At 37.0% G+C, this 15524-nt stretch overlaps 1 non-coding gene across 1 annotated transcript; it reads right to left on the bottom strand.

The window, feature by feature from the left end:
• Positions 1-12758: 12758 nt before the first annotated feature.
• Trnas-aga lies at positions 12759-12840 on the bottom strand. Its single transcript has one exon. It is a non-coding gene; the product is annotated as a tRNA-Ser (tRNA).
• Between the last annotated feature and the right edge of the window lie 2684 nt (positions 12841-15524).

Genomic DNA, 15524 nt, shown 5'->3' with positions numbered 1-15524 from the left:
TAATACCGGGTTAAACTATTTGCTCATTTACCAGCTTACAGTAAAAAGATCACGTAGGGTAGAATCCGTAACGTTTTCTTTTCAGTATGCGAGGTCTTCTGAGCCTAACTAGGCCTTAATCAACTGCACAGTTTACATAAAAACAAATAATAGCATTGGCATAAACAAAACTCCTAATTCGCCTTTGTTCACAATTTCCCCTGAACACAATCACTATTTTAAACCGTGGAATCAAAGCAACGAATCTATCCACCCCCTTGATAGCATTTCACAATGATTAATCAAGCCTTGTTTGCTTTGCTTTTCCAGCCACGCCTACACCACGCTTTGTTTATAAATAAACATCGATCGCTTCGTTAGCCGTCCATTGCTTTGTATCTTACACTGATATATTTACGTCTAAAACCAAAACAGCAATGGATAGTGAGTTAGCTTTTGTTACATGCTGAGTTTGTCATGGTAGATGGGTAAACTCCGCCTATTCTTATCGTGTTAGAATCAAACCTCCTCGTGTTAGCACTTTGCCTCTTTGCGTTTGTAATACATTTTCTAAAATAAAGTGTTGCTATTAATGGGACAGTGCTCAGTGCCTACAGAGCGGCTAATAGTAATTAGGGTAAATGGAATGCATTTGGGTCTAATTCTGGTACCGGAATTATTTACTGAAACGTATTACCAATGGGATTTTTAGGGATATAATTTGTTATAAATATTTCCTAGAAGAATTTGATGTGAAATTATTCGTATAATGGTAAATTTTTCCAGATCTTTATGTACTTAGATAGAAGAAGTTACTATATCCGGGAATATAAATATCCAAAACTTAACTTAATTAGCATGTAACGTTATTAACAACGTGATTTTGCTAATTAATCTGTCGTTTGGAGTCAATAATTTGCGTCTACGCAGTTAAACTTCAACAAAATTATACAAAGTGTACTGGCGTCTACTATTTCACTTAAACACCCAAATTCTTTCCTTTTCTAGTGTCTGCAGTAATTATACTTTTAATCCGTAAGTGTAAGTTTAGCGCGGCCCCCGGCGTCACCTGGGCCGCCCATTATTTTTCGCCCGAGTGCACGACATGAATTTATAATCGCGACAGATATGAATTCTTCGGAGGGTTGTCACGTCTCTCTTGTTTTTAACGGTCTTTATGTATAATGCTTGTTGATTTTTATGTTGTGTTTGAGAGTATGTAAACGTGTTTTAAGCACAAGAAAGTTACAAGTATTGTGTCAGTTTTAAGGTCGATTTTATTTTTTAGTTTTTTTTTTTTGTCAGCAATGAGCAAATAGTCCGCCTGATGGTAGGTGGTGTCCGCTGCTATGGACTGTAGTAATGCCAGAGGTACAGCTAACCCGCTGCTTACTAGCAGTGAGCACGCTGTTTAACCCTCTTTAAAGAAGGACAGGTCATAATGCTCGGGATACACCGATGTAGGGAATTCATTCCAAAGTTTGCATGTGCTCGGTAAAAGAAAACGAATATAAGAGTTTTAAAAATACTTAATTGCTCTGATGATATATTGGTACAAACTATCATTTAAAAGTAAACGTTCGAAAATAAGCGCCGTTGAACTATTTGGATATATATTTTCATGAAAGTAAAAAAATATATTAATACAGAAATGTCCAGAATGAGGGAAGTACAAAATGGAGGAAGTCAATTCCTATGATTTTAAAACCATTCCATATCTTCACATGGTATTGGTAGGGGGAGAGATTACTGATTCCCGTAGAGTCTGTCTCCTTCTCGCCTCCTGTTTAGCACAATTCAGTAGAAATCCCGGGGAGCCGTTTATCTGCCACTTGGCCTGTATTCCACAATACAACACATTGTTTGCACGCGTCTACCTATACGTACTTATGTGTATACAAACACACCCCGTTATAGTGTAACCCGGTTAAGACGAAGTTGTTATTTTGCATTATTTTCGACAAACATCTTTTTGACTGCATTATTTCAGACGATTTGAGCATCACACACTGTGCTGGGTTTTATTATTAGTCTTTGTGTCTAATGCTGGTGTTGACCCATATGTGTAGACTAGATTAGGGGCAGAATATTGGTACCTAAGTGTGCGAGTTTTTCTTAGAAGGTACTGCAGACCACAGATTTTTTGTCAACTAATACAATCAGTATACAATAAACAACTTGTGATCTATGTTTACCAAGTTGCTAACCAGATTAATTAATATTTGAATATTATTTTAAGAGAATTATTTTCACGTTTTACCTTTAAAAATATATGATTCTTAAGTGTTTAACAACTTTGAATTCCGTAAACACTTTAAATACAAATATTTTTGATTTAAATATTCCCACTTTTGTAATACCGAGGGTTCTATATATTTCGTAACAGCCGGGTTCCCGACGCGGCTCCGGTGCACCGAACACTTATTAACATACAAAGCGCGTCGAGTCGCGGGTGCAGCTTACGGAATAAAGCGTCGAAGCCCGCAGCGCAGGTCCTCGCATGAAACCTATGCTAACTGCGCCGAGGTTTTGTGCCGTCTTTATTTTTGTTAAAGGACATTTTTGAAAGGTTTTAGTGAGTTATTGGATGCTAATTATAAGGGTGTAATATATTTTATTTTTCATCTGCTTTATGACTATAAACAGAAGCATTGGAATATAAAAGAACAAGTTTGGGGCTGCCTTGGACTGTTCGCACCATAATGTTAGGTGAAGTTTGATAATGGTCTTAAAAATAAACACTTCCTTGTGTAACTAATGACTGAATTTACTATTTTCAAGGTGTAGCACGTGATCGATGACTATACTAACGCCATATCGGGTACTAAATCCTCAGGACTCGTAGCAGGAATTTATGCGTTACAGTGTGCTATTCCTATCAAGTAAGTTAACGTATTTATCTGTAATTGTTCGACAATACTATATGCTTAAAAAAAAGTTCATACTACCGATTCCCATACATTTTAAATTTATCATTACCATGATTACACGATTTACTATTCGTAGTTTACACGCGCGCAATGTTCATGCTGCCGTGTTTTAGTACCAAATACACTTATGGAACGCTGTTCGAATTTCCATATAAAAATGTACTTAAACGAAACGATAACTCATGTACACTACAATGCGTAAATTCGTGGTAATGGTATTATATCGAATACTTGCACAAAATGTTTCATGATCTAAAAATATAATACACCACCTCGAAGTTAAATACACTGCCACTTAACCAATGAGATTGACAAAGTACTATATGCCAGAAAATGGTCCAAAAATACGTCGATCCGACACAGCGTCTTTCGTAGTCTGTCACTTTCAAAGCAACTATTCTCCCATTCGGGTACAAAAGAAACATAGCTAATCCTGCTTTCAATATCGAAGTTGCATACAATACTATATCTATAGGCTATTGATAACTAAGTCGTCTTTTGTGTGCTCCTTCTTTTGTCAATGCTTGCAGATATTTTAATCTTCTTAGTAATATAAATGTGTTCGATATTATGAATGCGTAGCTTTGTGAAGTTATTATGTATGTTTTAAGAAGTTTCTAAACAGGTCGGCATAATTATGTCTACTAGGAAATGATTTCTAGTCATTCGAATCTACTTATTTCAATTGTTTTTTTATTTAACACACATGTGAAGTTTATTTGATGCATTTTCTTTTGTATTGAAAATAAATACATTTTGGTATATTTGAGTAAGAAAATAGTAATAACCCAGTAGTACAAAGGACACTAAAAGTTTTCAATATCTTTAGTTATTTCTGTGGCTAACTGCACTTTTATTTATAAAGAATCTTACTAGATGTTAAAAAGCCAACAAATTTTCATAACAAAAACTCCATTCATATCAAACATGTAACCATTTTTTTAATTTAGGCTCAACTTACTACGAGAACGCCTTAATATCCAAAATAGCTAATATCTCATCCGACAAAGGGACGTCGCGGCGGATTTAAATTTGGGGAATCGTCCCGTGAATTACACCCTGGGGAGGGACGCCAGTATTTTCACACAAAAATGTTGGATATGACTTCGTAATAATTATATTGTGAATTGCGAACGTTTAATGCATTTTTGAAGAGTACATGTCACGATTTAATCTATGTGCAATGGGTAGGTATTAGAGGTGATCATTATAAATTACTTGTGGAAGTTTTCTGCCCTAAAAAGGAGATGAAGTTCTAGAACCCGTGTACAGCGCAACTGTGTGCAATAGTGAATTTAAATCATAGGGACCCACCGATAAACACAACGAACTTCAACAAAATCTGTCCAACGATTTAATAGGAGTTCTATAACATATGCGTGTATGAAGTGTTCACTGACATACAGAAGAATTAATTATATATATTTTTATTTATCCAAAAATAATAAAGAAAACACAGCTGTCTCCTAAATTCATATAGATCACACGCGCGATTTGTCAAAAGGGCAAAAATAGTCGTTAAGTTTTCTTAAGTCTAATGTTCCACTCAACTTCCTTATTTTTTTCTTTAATTACAACCTTCTTCTGACAATAATTAATACAACAGAAATCGCGAAATTGTGCCTCCCTTCACGCGTGTTGCGAATGCCAAGGGAAATAGAGATTCATTTTTATTTATAGATGACATGTAATTTAACTCATTTATAATATTAAACTCTTCATTAAATTAACAATTAATTCAATTTCCATTGAAAGTTATAGCTTGTGGGAGCAGTGAACGCCATCTATGGCATTTCAGACTACAGGTATCGAGTATAAAAAGTAGCGTATAGCACTCATTAATAGACTGCCTTGGTGGTAAAGTTGTACTGCATGCACGGTATGACAACGCTCTGAGGTCCTGGGTTCGAATCTCGGGTCGGCAAAGTGATATTTGGGTTTTTCTGCTCAGTATCAGCCCGGAGTCTGGAATTTGTGCCCGATATAGCGATAGGCTCGCCCCCTATCACATCATGTAACGGGACACACTTGGCGAAAAGTGGGTGCCCTGGTTACGCCTCTGCATACCCCTACGGGGATAAATGCGTGATGTTATGTGGTTGTAATAGATTATTATTAAAGAATGGGAATAGTAGTGTACTATATAATAATATCTGTTCAACCTTTCTTAAGTTATGCTCTGGCAAATAAGTTTGCATAAAAACGGAATCATTTTCAATTTGGCATTTACTATTATTATCGTAATAAATTGAATTGAAAAGAGAAATATTTGAAATAAAAATACAAAAGTTGGGAACACTTGCTCGTACACAGTCGGCAGGATTTGAACCTGCGCTCCCACATGGAGAATCTGAAATCTACTGGGACGCCTTAACCACTCGGCCACGACTGCGTGAGAATATTTAAACAAAATAGCGTATTTATAATATCTATAAATTTTCGGGAAATTTATAAATAAATGAAATACATAGATATTATAGTATGAAACAAAATTTCTGCCCGCGGATCCATCTCTCCGGTTAAAAACAACGTTGTAGCAGTCAAGTGTAGTGTATGTAGTACATTGGCATTAGGAGTACTTTGACCCGCGTCATAAGATTTGTCAGCCGCCCAACGTCGGCAGGGCGAACAAGTGACCCGAGCAACACATTATTTTTAATAAGTGGACAATCATTTGTATGAATTGCCTCTGTAGTTGTGTTTGGGCTAAATGCAGGTTAAAACTCTAGGTAGAGTAAAGTTGTATTGGGATTTTCAACTCAGTATCAGTTTTTAGTATTACACAGCCATGCCTTTTGGCAGTGGCGCTATTAGTACACTTATTTTTCGCCGTGAGTATTCCGTTCCATGGTGTAATGGCAGGGAGCATATCGTCATATCGGGCACAATTCCAGTGAGGCGGTACTGAGTAGAAATACCCAACTTTACTCTGCTTTATCCGGGGTTTGAACCCGAGACCTCAGCACTGCAGTCACACTACACTACGCCACCGAGACAGTCTTCGTTATTGTGCTCGGCTAAAGTTAATAGTCTCGTCTTTGTTACATGAGGCCTAAAATAGTTGGCGAAATCTAGTTTTGATAAAACCTCTGTTCACCCCTGAAAAGAATGCGTGATGCTATGTTTGAATAGTCTGAGACTTTCCCGCCCTCACACTGACCACTACAACTCCTGTAAGCCGGGATCAGTAGTGACACGCATTTTATCACACCGAGCAGTGAAGCTCGGAGAGTCTCAGGGAACACTAAAAGTTTGAAGAGATTATTTACATTTGTGATAGTTAGCAAATGGGTTTAGGCGCTAAATCAACACCGCGCGGTATTTAGGCGCGTCGGGTCCAGATCGCGCGATATCGCGACGAATTGGCGATGAGCACGCGACATCGACTGCATTCGCACGTTGTGTAATGGAGGAATTAAGGTAGAGACCACTGAATCAGACGATGCAGCGGTTCGTTTTATTTAAAATTGTATTATATCAACTACTTATATGTATAGGTACTCTATACAACATGTAGCTGGCTTACTATTACAAGGTCCGATCGTAATTTTTATTTATGTTGAAAAAAATGAGATTAAAAACTATTTCGCGTTGATTGAAATTTGAAAAGACAAAAAATCATGTTTCCCCGCTTTTTTATATTTCGTAATTATTTTATTGTAATTTTTTTGTGAAAAAGAAACATGGAATCATGTGGTGTATAACTCAATATGTGTATAAAATGTAACAAATCGTTTACGATTTAATTTAAACCAAAGGATAACAGCTTGGCAGTAGAAACAATGCCAATCTAGAAAAAGTCTTGGGTACTAGTTACTTTTATACAGGCACTGCAAAGTGACCCCACTGCGCCCGATGCTAAGTGGAGTGGGATCGTATAGAATGTGGACTGACAAGAGATGATTACTCCTCGACAGTTGACAGAATTATGCCGGCCTGTTGGAAGAGGATATACTCAGGCTGATCCCGGAACGAGACACGCTTACGTGGGCCACTACGGCGGGTTTCAACACCTTGTGTACGGTGGTCGCTATATAATATACCAGCAAATCACTTCAGACGATGTTTTTAGCCTTCTATTTGATTTGATAATAACATTGATATAAATAAATCTACATATATAAAAATGAATCCCTATTTCTCTTGGTCACGCCATCCCGCGTGAACGGCTGGACTGATTTCACTTTTTTTTTGTTGTGTTTGTCATTGTTAGGAGAACGTTTTTATGAAAGAAAAAATTCAAAAAATTGCGCGGAAAATTACAAAATTTAAAACTTAAAGAAAATATTAATTTTATATAACTGTCAATTGTTTGAAATAACTGTCAGCGATTGACAGAATGCGCGCTGCAAATTCATAGTTAAGACGGGACAACGTCTATCGAGTGAGCTAGTGATATTATAAATATTGCATAGAAACTATCTCGTGACAGCGAAAGAGACGGCAATACACGCAAGTAATCGAAGATATCAGTAAATATACACGCATAGCGTATGTTTGCCAGGAAGACATAACGTTTGTATTGAGTTAGCAAAGCAAACATCGCTTGTGTTATTGAGCGGAACGTCTCGTCAAATGTAATTATGTTATATAGTTCATATGATATTATAGTAATAATTGTCTATTAAGAGAAAATAAATATAGACAACTATCATAATATAATCCCGATTTCAGACATGGGTAAATGTTGTCCACTTATTGCTAATACATGACAGAATGGCGGCGACGTTACCAATTTGTTTTCATAAACTGACAGTTGCTAATCACTATTTGCTTAAGAAGTTCATAGTTGCTCCAACTATTAACCATTTTAATGATTTGGGATCATGAATTTGGTGTAAGAAGTTGAGAGCCGCGCTGTCTTCTTTCTTATTTGAAAAAAAATACGGTCTACTTATCTTCGAGGGTTTGGTAGACAGGCAACTGGTGAAACCACTTTTCGTAAATTATACATACTAGTACCTCCCCTGTTTTGCAACCTTAAAGTAGTACTGGCTTCACGTTAGACCCGAATATCCTGAGCTTAAGTCTTTGGGTCCGCTTTCATGACTTTTATACGGGCCACAGTTACGCAAAGGTTGCTCGTGCCTTTGCAATGCGTGAGATGGTGTCCTCTTCTGCACCTCATATTTACAACACGGTGCCACTGAAACATATGAAGTTCTGGATTCGTCCAGGTGAAGCGGTGTCCAGGAGCTGTAGTGGTGTTGCTTTGACCTGTAGAACAACTCGTGGCAGCGTTGTTAAACTTCGGAAGATATCCTCAAAGTAAGTATTTTTGTCCAGCGTTGAAGCTCACATTTCGATGTTGCGACAAGCTGCCCTTTTTAGATTTCAGAGGCTGCTTTTTGAAACTTCTTTTACTATTTAGTCTCGTGGTTCAATAAGCGTCAAATGCTATTCTGTCTTAACTGCCGAAAATAGACCTGCCCTAAAGATTTCTAGACCAAACAGACACGGCTTTAACCCAGTGAGTTCCGCGGCATTTGCGAGATCATCTATTTCTATATAGTCATATGAGATACAAATTCCAATACCGGCCAAAAACACTAATTCCAATAAGACGTGCTTTACTCATAAAACTCACAAACGCTAAACAGTTGTACGTGCAGTTTGTGGTGCGAACAACGTGCGCTAAGGTGGGAACGAATGCTAAGTACAACAGGGATCACAATATGTCTCGTTACCGACACATTATGCAATCGTGTGCGAGCGGCTCGCTGCATCGCTGCACAACCATGCACTATTCGAAGGATTCATGTGCGAGATTTTATTTCAATAATGTTACCGAGTTAAGCTCACAGCAATGCTATGATAATAAATCTGTTTCGCAGTGATTTCGGCATAAAAACCCTTGCAGTGCGTAGGTACGGGATGGAATGGAGTGTTGTAATTATTTAATATTATTGACATTACTTCAGTGTGCTACACAGTACAGTGTTGTACATCTACGGTTCATCACATTTAAATACTACGATGTTATAGGATTCACATGTATTACATACGTCATAAATGGTATACCGGGTAATTAGCATATGCGTTCTCGAAAAACGTAATTTCGTTGCCTGTTCTAGAAACTAAACGTAGAAGTACACGCTTATTTATTTGTAATAATGAACACCAACAGCACAATATATTACATCATTCAATATCAAAAAGCAATAAGGTGCAGCATCTGATATGTATGCCACTAATAGGTAAAAACAGCATTTACCACTAACTCTGACTAAACATTCTTACAATAAAGATGTTATTTTCCTTCCTGAACGCAAAAGTGTAGTTATCAATCTAAATCCGACTTGACTCAGGCAGAACTCAATATTAAGTTAATCGGGGGTCAATGGCGCTTGAGTCTCGCACCCTGGTCATTCGTATGGTGTGCAAGTGGATTTTCCCCGGACCTCTCTATAAACGGCAAGGCCGAGCTCTGCCATCTCTCGAGAGTTCGCTGCGGGAAATTCCTACGATTGATGTACAATTTGTACTGATTTTAAGAAATGTGGCATCGAATATTATTTGCGTACCTTTCCTACATGTAGTGCTATTATTGATATATGAAGTGGTATGTCTCTTGTATTTGAGGGACTGATTGAGCAGGTACCACTGCCAGCAGCAGTTGTATTTTGGTTTGTATGGTATTATAGCAAGTATAAATGCCGAGTATTGTAAGTATTTATAAGATCATTCTCTCGTCTCAATCATGCATGTACATAGAAATGTAATTGTGCAACGTTGTTGACTAGTTGAGAGTCAATGATGAATGTTGAAAATACAGATTTAAAAACAACGATTTAAGTAATAATCCAAAAAAAAGGTTGTCTAGGTTTCTAAAGCCGTATTATAATACAAAGCAGTGGCGAAGGGTGAAAATTTTCAAAAGGTAACCCGAGGAAATATTTTTTTCTACAATTATCATGTAATACGCTGTTCACAATAAATTAAAATCAGTAAAATATCATAATCTATCTATATCTATACTTATAACAAATCTGTAGAGAGGTCAATTCTGTACATGAAATATATTTCCAAAATAACTATCAGGGGGTGATTAGGGATCGATACTGATGCCAAAATGCAATTAGTAAAATTTTTGTCTGTCTGTCTGTCTGTCTGTGTGTCTGTCTGTATAACCGTTATAGAAACAAAAACTATTCGACGGATTTTAACGAAATTTGGTACAATTATTTGTCATACTTCTGTGCTGGTTATAGTATACTTTTCATCACGCTACAATTAATAGGAGCAGAGCAGTGAAGGGACATGTTGGGAAAACGGGAGAAGTTACTCCATTTTTTAAGCTTCCATCGCGTGTGCAACCTTAATGGTTAAAGCTACACGGAAATCATGTATGACGGAAATGTTCTCCTTAAAATTATGTAAAAAATATTCCACGACAGCATATGTCTATCTTTTATGGTTGACTCAAAATAACACGTGTAACTCCCGATAGCTTAGCAGTTCGAAGCTTTCTCATTATATTTGTCTACTCTTACGTTTATAACACTCTCAGTCATCCCTAATTAAAAAAGTTAACATTATTAAATATTCCATAAAAAATAATCATAGAAATCGGTATAGAAACACCAATGTTATACATGAAATACGCTAATAATAAGCCATCACGCGTGAATACTGAATCATGCTATAAGGATTATTTTTGTATATATATATAAGGTCGCGAACGCACACGCAGGCGGCTTGCTTGGCACCTAGAGGCTAGCGAATCACCTAGCGAGTAGCTTCGTAAAACGAACATTCTCGGACGTTCGCGACCGGCTCCATTTTTGAAGTGCGAAATCCACGCGGGCTAAGCTGCGGGCGGAAGTTAGTACATAATAATTTCCTTCTAACATAAACATTATGTCTAAACTCTAAATTTAACAAATAATCACATATTTTGAACATAGGTACTTATCTAAAAGAGCCCAAAAAAAATTAATAACCCACACTATACACAAACACTAATTATACATTCTAAATTATTAAAAAAAATTCCCGCCAATGGCCCAACATTAAGCCGCAAATTCTCGGGTTACCCTGAAGTACACATACACTCACGCACACATGGATTTTTACGTCACTTCCAAAAGATTAGACAAAGACTTGAATAAACTTATACTACTTTATAATAACAATAATAATTAACATACAGATATATTATGTGAAATATGAAGTTTGGATTCAAAATATGGAGTTATCATTGTGTATCATGCTTAGCCTATTGGTTTAGTAATATGCTACATGAATGGCTTTGAAAGTGAAGTTGGTAATTAATTCTATGTTCAGTTTGAGCAAGTGACTTTTATATTTTTAACAGACAAAACATTTACAAGTTTCTTAGGATTGGAATTTGTGCGTGATTCAGCGATAGGCTTGCCATTTTATTACTTGACAGAAATGAACCAGGAGAATTGGGTGCAGTGATAATAGCTTACTTTCTATAAATTTGAGCGAAACATGACGCCTACAAAACAAGTTCAAACTTCGAAATTTGATAGAAACAAGCGACAACAACGTAGATTTGTTAAGCACGGTTTCTATTAGCCGGTATTGTAATATATCAGAGCAGATAACAGTGTAATATATTAGCTGGTGAGTGAGTTGTACGGATCGCGGAAGGCGGGCCGCGGTAATAACTGTAGATCGCGCGATACGGCGCGGTGTGGCGGCGCGCGGCGCGGCGAGAGCACGCGACCTGCCGCCGCGCCGAGCCGCGCTTTGGCGCTGCGGCCAATTATGTTTCATTTATACATGTTTTTGTTATATGTTTGTACATATTGATTATTGTGGTTTGGTTATTAATCTTATCTTACTTTGGAATCTGATTTTTAAATAGATGGCGCTGGTGTCGTATAAATGACGTATCGGTATTCGCTACAATAATTTAGGGATTTTTGTAGCCGGAGTGTCAAAGGTCTTTTCATGCTCGCTAAGCCGTCAACGCCTGGTTATAAATAGATATAGGTATTGTGTTATATATATGTATTACGACATGTTTTTTGTATGTAAAGCTTGAAGCGGTAGAGAGGCATACTATGTCTTACACTATGTACCCTTTTGAAATATTTAACTGTGGAAATGGATATAATTTAAACTTTTACTGTTAATTCTTGTCAAAATCTTGCCTTTTTTAAACGTAACATCTAACCCCGTCATTGTACTTTACTGTCTGGATGATGCACTGTACTCCACTTAGGTAATCCCAAGTAGCTCATCCTTATTTAAAAATATCCTACCTCGTGATATGAACGAAGCTATTACGAGCACTATAGGTGTATAGTTCCGCTAGGAACAGGTTTATGGGGAGCTGTAAATTTTGACTGCAGCTTAGAAAATGGCGTATTAGCGTACATTACAATGTCGTGACGTGTTTTATGATGAACGTTTATGAAATAAAAATATAGAATACATAACGTAGTGTTTGTTGGCCGGTTGAGAAGCAAGCGTCGTTGGTGGAGGGATTTTTATGTCCGCCCGGATAGCGATACCGTACAAGACGTGTCACAACCCGCCATAGTGACTCAGTCTAAGGAATGCAATCTCGTTCTCGCGAGATCGAGATCTCGAGTAAATCTATAAGGCGACTAAATTGAATAAAAATTCAATAAATTTAGAAATATGCACCTTGTAATTTGTTCTTGTACTTTTTTCTGGAAATAAATTATTTATTATTATTAAAAAAAATCTAGTTACCCTCTCATCTATGCTCCCAAATAAATGGTAATACAAATACTAACTACATAAAATTCACTCGAGACTCGTGATTTTGTTTTTATAATAAATACAAAACTATTATTATAAAAATTTCAAAAAAATATAGGAAAAGCAAAATGTCCTTCCAAGGTGAAGCGCAGTCGGTAGGATTCGAACCTACGCTCCCAGAGGGAATCTGATTTCTAGTCAGACGCCTTAACCGCTCGGCCACGACTGCTTATTGGTACAAGACATAAATGTGTTATTGGTTCGTTGTAGTTTTCGTAGTTAGTTTAATTTTTACTGTAAATTTTTTCACACTAAGCCATCAAGTTCCAATCTAGGGTTACAAAATATTATTACGCGCGTGTGTAACGCGACAACGACTTTGTCACCAAAAATAAGGAGCTTAATATTCTTAGAGATAAAATTTCTAATTTTAAAAACAAATTATTATCCTTGTAAAATGTATATTAAATATATTATTAAAGAGTTCCATGGTCATACATCTGTACATATTGTATATAATATTGTTCTACCTAAACATAGCGAGTGAATTATTTTCCATTCATCTATATGTGTACTACGTACTAGATTTGGCGTTCCGAACATTCAATGTGTTCATCTAAATTGAACTGCAATCCATTCAAACTGACTTTTGTATTGTCAATATTGACAGCTTGTGGTTGTGTACGGAGTGGCACTCATGATATAAAAACTCGAGTCTAAGTGTAAACCTGGATTTGAATAAAAAAAAATAATGAAATAAGTAAAATTATTTGTTGTACAAGTGAATAAATAGGTTATAACAGTGACGTTTTGATTGCCATTTAACTTCAGATTTCGAACATATAGTTTATATGGAAGTTCGTGTCTATAGAATATTCGTCAATGTTTCCATTTGATCACTCGTAAAATTTGACTGGAAGCGATGCAGGGTTGGAAAACGGCGGGAAAATAGCGCTCGGCGATTTCCGGCTCATTGGACGCCGCGGAAGGGCAACCCGCTTCCGACCCGGGAATGTTGTTTGTGCTCGTTTCTGTGTTTTGCGAATATTTTTTATATTGTTACGTAGATGTCTAATGATTTATGGCAAGAATAAAAACGGTTTTGAGGTTAAGATAGGTAAGATGTAATAATATCAGCCCTGCATTATACTGTCCCACTGCTGGGGCCTCCTCTACTGAGAGTGATTAGGCCTCAGTCGACCACGCTGGCCTAGTGTTGATCGGCAGACGTCACATACCCTCAAAATTCCGATAGAGGACTTCTTAGATATATAGGTTTCTTCACGACGTTTTCCTTCACCGTTAAACACACGAAATATAAAAATATTTTTTATACTTCCTAAACAAAACATTGTGAAACGCCAATCATTTTTACAAAAGCCTAACCCTTGGCAACAACCGGTTCGTTTGAAAGTCGAAGCCGGTTAAAATGGCGGCGCAAAGCCCAGCGGTGGGACAGTCTGTCAAAGCGAAAACTGTAGTTGCCAATGATATTGTATTTGAACAAAACAAGAGCCATTAGCGGACGGACGCTAATTGCAACCTCCTTGATGTATTACCACTTAGTATAAATACTGGTATATTTGGACAGTAGGATAGGTTTTTATTAATTTTATTAGTTACAATTATTTATTGGATGATAAAGTTAGACTTGTTTATTATGTCTGCCAGTGAGTGTCGTAACGCCCTGATCCGTAACATTAGGGCTTCAGATACATTTTGAGAATATGACTGGGCTTTGAAATTAGCGAAATTATTTTTTTCGGGAAGAAGAACAAACATACATACATCCATCCTCACAAACTTTCGCATTTATAATATTAATAGGATTAATTAGTTTTGTCGCCGCCCATACAGCTAACTTTACGTACCACAAACACCCGCAATGTCAAAAAAAAAACATTTATGCGTCAGCTTTAAAACAAAACCATAAGGAGGAATGAGACAGAGGGAAGGAAGAACGGTCTTTGTAATTATGTGTTATTGGCAAATATCTTCAAAATTTCAAATTTCTATTTAAACAATATATTATATACTTATATTTAAAGGTATCTACGTAAGTATACAAAACCACTCAGCCATCCATTTTTGAACAATACGCCTAAGCCTAACTCGCCGATAAAAGTACCATTTAGCTTACTTTTATTCCAACTTAAGTTCTCTAAGGCTCCTAAGAGGCCCGCCATTTACCTGATTCCTTAAGAAAATACTGTAACATGTAAGCGCGTTACCGTTCTCTCTATGTGGAGCGCGGCGGGTAAAAGTTAGGTATTTCAATAATGATAAATAACTTTCATTATAAATATAGCTTTATTATTGGTCGATCAATGAAAGCGGACACATTCACATTACTAATAACAATACAATTATTTACAGTGCGTTAACAAATATTTCCTAATATTATTATAGATGTCAAATAAACCTCGGGCTATATTTTTTGACTTTGTTGATGCGTGAGTAGACAATAAACAGTATAGTTAAAGACCGGACATCAGAACCAAATTTGTGCTCTAAAAGTGATTACCAATTGTTAATAAGTCGTTAAGCGACGATAGCCTAGTTGGGTGTGGAACGGACTGCCAAGACGAATGTCAGCAGGTTCAAACCCAAGGGCACACCTCTGACTTTTCTAAAAATCATGTGTGTATTCTTTGTGAATTTATCGTTCGCTTTAACGGTGAAGGAAAACATCGTGAGGAAACTTTTTTTTTTTTTTTTTTTTTTGGTTTCGCGGAGTAAGTCCCTTATTACTACCGCCCAGCCTTCATGGGGGGCGACTGAGCGGTTATGCTGGGGTAACCGTGCCTTACGGCCCGGCGTTGAGCCGCCCGGATTTGATGACGACCTTCGGGCGACCGCCGGGCCGAGTTCCTAACCCTATATACAGCTAACCTATGCACGGCCTACCAGCTA

This window comes from Manduca sexta, chromosome 23, assembly GCF_014839805.1.
Source record: "Manduca sexta isolate Smith_Timp_Sample1 chromosome 23, JHU_Msex_v1.0, whole genome shotgun sequence".
In the NCBI taxonomy this organism is placed as follows: domain Eukaryota; kingdom Metazoa; phylum Arthropoda; class Insecta; order Lepidoptera; family Sphingidae; genus Manduca; species Manduca sexta.
Note: the sequence above shows the minus strand (reverse complement) of the source record. Positions and strands in the feature narration are given on the sequence as shown.